Raw genomic sequence first — 8293 nt, forward strand, 5'->3', positions numbered from 1 at the left:
CTTTGCTTCAGACTGAAAAATGACTGTGTTTTGAGGCTTATTGGTTGCCATGGACCCAGCAGGAGGAACCATAGTGGAGGGGGCTGTAAATGATCATACCTCCGCTGGTTGGCTGGAGGAGCGTGATCCCCCAACACTCGAGGTGTGCGAACAGACATGGGCCTGAAATCTGACCTTAAACATCTGACCCCTGGCTGTGTGATTATTGAATCAAAGTATCAAAGTCATATGTTAAAGTGTGGAGCTGTTGCGCCTCCCACAGCTGTGCTTGTTTTCTCTCAGTGCCCTCGATCTTCTCTTCGGTGACCTCTGCTGCTTCACAGCTGCTTCAGAGCAGCAGGAACACTGAGCTGTGCGGACAAAGGCAAAACCTTCAAAACCTGGTGGTGTTCCAAAATCCTCCAATGTGTAAACCAGGGAGTTTCAAATAGGGTGGACCAGTAAAACCATTGCATTGCAAACCGATAAATAACAACACCTCCAAATTTGTTGCTTTCTTTCAATCTAAAGGGGTAACCCCAGACGAGTCAGGTCGACTCAATTTGGCGCAGAAGGAGAGGAAACACTGACACATTTTTTCATGTGTGGCAGCCTTTTCTATCATGTATGTATTAGTCTCGCATTGCCAGACCCTCCTCCACAGCGCTGCGGAGGAGGGTCTGGCTAGTCCACACAGCATTCCCGGGATGGGAGAAAAACGTGCTCTGGTTTATTGGCATTTTTTTAAACCAATCACAATCGTCGTGGGCGGCGCTTAGCCTCGGGAAGGAACTAGTTTTGGTGGAACATGTGTACATTCAAAAGCAGTTTTAGTCGTGCAAACAGAAAACTCAGATTGGACAGATAGTCTAGCTAGCTGTCTGCATTTACCCTGCAGAGCAGTTAACCATAGTCCTTATAAATCCACCGGAGTTTAGAATTACAACACAAAGAAAGCGGAAGGTAATGGGACATCCGGTGGAATTTCCGGCAGAACGAGAGTTGTTGTGATCAAATGGTTTTTTTTATTCAATAAACAACATAAACACAATCAGCAGCATGTCACAGGTAACAGAACATACATGTAACCTCCCCCCCCAAAAGAATAAATTGAATTAATGACTTAAAATGAAATAAAGACTGTATATATATGCAAAACAATATCACCCCACCCTCCCCAGGACCCGGAGGGCTGGCAACTGTAGTCACAGTCGGCCTTTTAACGTCTTTCATTAAAAGTCACAAATCCACATCCACCTCCATTGATGCAGGCTGTTGAAAGTTCCATATAAACTATGTCAAGAAAGGTCAGAAGCCACTGCTTAATGGTCAAAGTGTTTTTGGGCTTCCAGCACATCGCCACCCTTTTCTTTGCAGCTGAAAGCCGGGTAAGGACTATTCTTTTCTGTCATTCAGTCAAGTGAGAACTGGTATTGTTGCGGGAACTGTTCCAGAAACGAATGTCGTCAGCTCTGAGGCAACACTGTGCAAGAACCGTGCAATGGGGGGACACTCCCAAAACATATGCAGAAATGTGCCCATGGTATTTAGCGAACACAATGTGCTTGAAGCATCACCGATAATTTTCATTAGGCACAGCCTACAAGGGGTCAAATAAATCCTATGGACAAAATTATAGTGGATTTGCTGGTGGTCGGGATTTCTAGAAGCCAATTTAACATTAGTGCACAAATTGCTCCAGTCAAAATCCAGCTCTAGCCCTGGGAAATCCCTCCTCTATTCCCTGTCTAGTGGAAGTGTCTGGTGCGAGGCTTCCCTTATATACTGATATAGGGTGGATACCCCCATTTTCCCACTGGGGGAAGGTGATTCGCCCCCCCCCATCAACAAATCATTGTTATTAAAAATGGGGGAATAAAGACGCCATCTGCAGGAAGAGTTACAGTACCTTTCCACCGAGCGCCAAACCTGAACAAGATGGGAAATGATCGGACCAAATCGTAGCCTAACAGAAATGTTTGCAAATAGCAATCTACCAAAGACCAAGGGTGCACCATCTTCTCTTCCATCGCTCGCCATGAATATTATATTCCTTGAGCGCTAAAATATGCTGTGGACAAACCAAGCACACTGGCTTCCAGTTTACCTCTGGAAGAAATAGTAACTGTTCAATTTTTTCGTAGAAAACCCAACACTGTCTACTTTTTTTGTGTTTCCCCGCCAGCTCCTTCATGAACAGTAGCTTACGGTTGACATTGTGTAGCCTGTAGGTAAGCATGTGGGATCTATAATAGTGTATCAGCATAGGACCTGCTACTCTTAGTGGACAGTACCACCCCCAGTGGAAAAAATTGGAATTGATGACTTCTATGCAAATTTCACACTTTGAAAAGTCATGCAGTGGGCCAGATTGGACCCTTAGCGGGCTGGTTCTGGCCCTAGAGGCCTATGTTTAACACCCCTGGGCCCTGGTCTAAACAAATATAAACATAGCCGTAGCTGTGATCCTTTAAAGATATCAGGCATAGACCATATAGGAAGCTCTATAAGGGGTGGAGACAGATTAAGGAATCTCCGACAAAGAGAATCATTTTGGATATATACTTTAAAAGCTATGCAATATCCTAGTTTAAATAATGAACTTGACTTTGTGTCTTTTCTTTGAGTAATTTCTCGTTAAGCATTAGCATCCTGTAAATGACATACTGTTTTGGCTGGTGTGTCCCATATGCCTGAATGCTGAGAGACATAGAGAAGTTTAGTATATATATTTTTCTATTTGTCCTAATACATGTTGGGATAGGCTGCTCTGCCTAAGAGGTTTAAATGTTTGGTATGTATTTTTTGCTCTTTTTTCTTTCATTGTTTATTGCTTTTTTTGTCTTTATACTGTCTATTACTGAATGATTTACTGCTGAATATGGTCTGTCACGTGTCTACCTGTCCACAACAATCATGTGACTCTTCTCCTACTGACCATGTGACTACTGGCCAATAGGCGATAAGATACAGTTCAAATGCAGATATTTGATACTTGCCTAAACGTTACCCTCCTGAGGGCCTCGGTGTCCTTGAACCCTTGTACACTTGGATCCCCAAGCTGAAGAGCACCAGAGGGACACACTTTCTACACACCCGAGCAGCACTCCGTGCAGACTAGATTGTGACTGACTGATCATTTTACAGTTTTTCACGATCCCTATGACAATTTTTTCACTACTTTTAACAACTTTCCTAAACTGTTAACGCACCAACACACCTACAACACACGATTGGCAAAACAGTTAATTTCATGTTCAAAATCACACATTGTAAACTAAACTCCAACACTAATTTTCAAAATACAATAATTCACTAACACAATACACTATGTTTACCAAAACAATGCAATCATGTCTCAAAATCAAATAATTCTTGCAAAACACTAACACATGTTCTCTCCCAACAGGAACATTTAGTCAATCATAGCACAATGTCATACAAAACACTAACATCCTATGGAATTACAGAAACTGCATTATTTTATATGTGTCAGTCAGGTCTGCCCTTATAGAATAGACAATAGTGATTGTATTGATCATAGATTGTGTTTTGCACTGCAGTTTCTCTTGAAGCCTCTCTACATTTTTGTTTTGTTGGGTTTAGTATAATTTTTGGGCTTTTCTGCCTTTATTTGACAGGACTGCTAGTTGAGAAAGGGGAAAGACATTCAGTAAATCGTCACAAGTCGGATTTGAACCCTGGATCTCTGCGTTGAGGAATAAACCTCCAAGTATATGTGTGCCTGCTCTACCCACTGAGCCAACCCGGCCACCATTTTGTTTCTTTTGCTGCAGAGATTCAATACAAAAAATGATTGACCCATCTCAGAGTAGCTTTATAGAATGTGGGGTTTATGAAAAAAAGGAGACAGAGACAGAATTGTCCTGGTACTCTTCTTCCTCTCCCTCGTGAAGGCATTTTTCTTATTTTCTGTGTTCATCTACAGTATATTGTTCAAATAGGTCCTCTTTTACTGTACTACCATATGATCATGCGATTGAAAGAACCTCAACACCTGAGTGTGTTTCCTAGAAGGGAATCAGCTATGATTGATCTATTTGCATAACTTCAATCAGCTGTTTCTCAATAAATGCATGTATAAAATGCAGGGGATATATTTGTGTTTCAATTTACAATATGATCAGCTGTTCACTTTGACTTTAGCCTATAAGTTAGATTTAGAACATGATGTTATCTGTTCTGAAATACAGTGTGAAAGCATTTGTAAATTTGGCAGTAAAGATCCATTGTTTTGCTTTTGGTGGAGCTTGTGTGTAAAAGAAGTTCAAGCATTTTAAATTTGTGTTAACTGTATGCATTTTGTGTCAAAGCAACAAGAAATGTGTTAATTGTATAGCCTACACAGACAGATGTTGTGCTAACTGTGTTAAGAGTTTAGGAAAGTTGTTAAAAGTATTGAAAAAAGTGTCATAACGATCGTAAAAAACTGTAATAAATTGCCACTGAATTTCTTTTACTAGATTGCCTGATTTAATTTGGATTAGTATACAAAGTACAAGTGTGTGTGTATGTGTGTGTGTCTTATGGCTTGATGATAGGAGTGGCCAGCAGGATGATGATGAGCACGATGATGAGGACGACCACCACGATCATCTTGACGTTCTTCCACCAGTAGGTGCGAGACACTTTCCGAGTCGTTTGCGTTTAGTGCTGAGCCTGAGCAGGAAGGGAGACGAGACAACACATTACATTGAAGCTGTAACTGTAGCTGTAACTTATTGTAAATGGATGATTTTCTGTCGGAGCAAAACATTCATCGCAACTATATGATATGACCTTCCGGTAACGCTAACTCAGTAACCTACAGTGGGTAATGCAGCACCGTAAAGAAAAGACTTTTACGACAGCAGGAGTGGTAAAAACAGTATCACTTTTGTTCAAAGCGGCCGCTAGAATCAACACAAACTGAAAGTTACATATAGCCACTTTAAAGAATGTAACATGTAATGTATGTAACGTATGTAACAGTATAAGTTGTTGACGGTCATTCAGGAATCAGGATCTGTTATGTTGTTATGTTTCGAATCAGAAAGTCATGCCTGAAAAAGTATTCTTGGATCATATCACCCAGTAAGCACTTTTGTTCCCAAACCCATTCAGTGCAAACATTGTTGGAAATATGGACACAGCTCGCTTGTGTGTACACATCAGAATCAGAAAAGGCTTTATTGCAAAGTGAGTAACACAGAATTTTGCCTTGGTGGTTGGTGCATACCAGTAGTGAAATGTAACGTATTTACTCAAATACTGTACTTAAAATGGCTATATGTAACTTTCAGTTTGTGTTGATTCTAGCGGCCGCTTTGTACAAACGTGGTACTGTTTTTATCACTCCTGCTGTTGTAAAGGTCTTTTCTTTACCGTGCTGTATTACCCACTGTAGATTACTGAGTTAGCGTTACCGGGAGTTAATAAATAATAAATAAATATAAATGAATAAAAATCATATAGTTGCAAAGAATTTTTTGCTCCGACAGAAAATCATCCATTTACAATAACAGAATAAGTTACAGATGCATCGTTGCATTTCAAGTGTAGCATACGGTAACTTAGCCTACTTTGGATGTATCGTGAGCTAAACTAAGTAACATTATCACTGTCACCGTGTCACGAGCCAAAGCAATAAGAGTTTGTTGTAGCAACCAATGTAATAATAACTTATATTTATATAGCGCATTTCATGAAACCCACGGACGCTTTACACAAGTACAGGGGGACAAGGGAAAAGAAAATGGTAGGCCAACACAAACACGGATGAAAATGAATAAAAAGTCTGCGCTAAATGGAAGGGGGACGTAATTTAATGTAGGCTAGCCTACACATCGCGCATTGTAAAGTTATTTTATGAATGAAATAGACGAGGGCCAGGTTTTGAATCATTTACAATCCCGGAATTGTCACCATCTGTTGAAAGCCTGACCAAGCTTGCTTCTAGTTGTCCTTCGTTTAATGTCCTTTTCTGTGATGGCCCTGCCCCAGAATCATAACAACAGCAGATAACTTCTAAAATAAAATAAAAATTACAATTAGACCTATATAAAGAAATCCCCTGCTATTACTGGCTGGGTACAATAGCACAGGCTTCACCGGTGTTACACCGAAATCTGCGACCTGTCAGAATGTGTTACTGTAGCGCCGTCTACTTGCCGCAAATCATTCTGTGACTTCGCGGGAAAAATCAGGAGAGTCCTGAGCATGGCAAGTAGACTGTCCAAAGAGAAAGAAAGAGATGGAAGTCATAAAGACCAGGTCCAAGAGAAGGCTAAGCCATGAGGAAGCAGCTAGGAATGAAAAGATTCAAGAAGTAAGGGAGAACAAATCTAAAAGGAAGCATGATGAATACTGTTTGTATAAGGACAAGATTATGTTCTCACTATTTCTGGTCATGGTGATTAACTGTGCTGCTGAGGCGGGAAGGAAATCTGAGAGAATAGTAATAGTTATAGATGCTCATGTAGATGCTGCGATAAATATTGCGGGAATTACTGGAGAGGAAGTGCAGGGTCTGTTAAGAGAGGCTTTCAGGCCCTCTCAGAGCCTAGTTGGAAAGGGTAGTTTAATTAGAGAATGGGGAGAGGGGTGGAGGAGAACTTTTTTTAATTTTGTATTTTAAAGTTAGATTAGATTAGCCTGACAAGCCAGACCCACATTAAGATGTTGAGTCTGGGAACTCACCATTGGCAGGGCTCAATCCAAGGGGCGGGATAAATGGTTGTCTTTCAAATTCCCTCTGCACTCATAGCCAACCAGAGCAACGCTAGTTGATAGATTAAACTTTTCGGCAAAACTCCGAACACAACTTCCTTTTTTAAGAATGACTTCAGTGCTTAACTCCAAGTCTTCCAAAGTCGCGGCTAAAGCAGATTCGAAAGACCGCTGTTCGCCAGCAGCAGCAGCAGCCATCTTCTTTGTAATTTTGTATTTAAGTAGCAGGGAATTCACACAGAACCGTCGCAACTCTGCTGTCATTATGTTAAGCCCGCCCACCGACTCTATACACGATGTGATTGGCCTGAGCAGAATTTGGTTTTTCCAGCTCGCAAGCCAACGGAGAGTTGCTAGACTGACCCTGGCTGAAAATTACATTTGCTGCCGCTAGGGTAAATCTAGATTTCGAGGCTAAGATTAGATAAGAGTCTTATTTTTAATCCTGTATAAAAAAGGATAATATAACATTTGGATGCAAACTGCCTTTTTAAAACCAACGAAGAAGAAGAAGAAAAAGCAAGAAACACAGCAGACCAGCTCTTCTGTTTCCTGTACCTGAATGTACCACCTGAAACATGCCACTGCGACATTTTGTTGCTGTCTTTGTTGTCACGCTGACAGCGTAGTAGGAGCTGAAAAATCAGTTTTTGTTTATTTTTCAAGAACAATAGTTATTTTAAGAATCCATTACTTTGGTTATAGTTCTGATCCACTGATTTTGATTGACAGCTGGGCCACTGATTGGCCAATCGGCCACACCATAGTAATTGTGAGTGTGGTATGATTAAAGTGGCCATATTATGCTCATTTTCAGATTCATAATTGTATTTTGAGGTTGTATCAGGATAGGTTTACATGGTTTAATTTTCTAAAAACTCCATATTTTTGTTGTACTGCACATTGCTGCAGCTCCTCTTTTCACCCTGTGTCAGGTCTCTGTTTTAGCTACAGAGTGAGACCTCTCAACTGCTGTAACATCTTTGTTGTCAGTCGCACATGCGCAGTAGCTAGGTAAGGATAACATGAGCTAGCTAGTTGTTTCTCCAACTTCGGCCTGTACAAGGCAGGATTAGCCGGGAGACTTCTTCTAAACGAGGGCGCACTTCCAACTTTGTGTGGAATACCTGCAGAACAGGGACATGTAAGTAGTTCTATACAATTAATTTTGTAGATTAGGGTGAATTTGTGTGTGTTGTAGCAGTGTTTTGCCATTCTGAACGAGCTAGCATGCTAGCGGTTAGCCCCCTAGGCCCCTCATTTCGGCTAGTAACGGCTAGTAAAGTAGAAAATCCTGCAGATTTTGAAGGCAGGACACATTCAAAAACCCGTATCTCACTCAAAACACCATGGATGGTTTTATTTAAAAGTTTGTATGCGTGTGGAAGCACCAGAGACACAAAATAACACCCCAAATCCCAGAAAAAGTGATTTGTTTTATAATATGGGCACTTTAATAAAAGGAAGTTGGAAACACAAGTGGAAAGTTTTGGGAGTCCAAGCTTTAGTTGAGAACAACCATCTAGTCATCCTGTCTCATCTTATTTAATATCATTTAAGAAACCATCAGTATTATTTATTTCCC

This window comes from Perca fluviatilis, chromosome 6 (assembly GCF_010015445.1).
Source record: "Perca fluviatilis chromosome 6, GENO_Pfluv_1.0, whole genome shotgun sequence".
Classification (NCBI taxonomy): domain Eukaryota; kingdom Metazoa; phylum Chordata; class Actinopteri; order Perciformes; family Percidae; genus Perca; species Perca fluviatilis.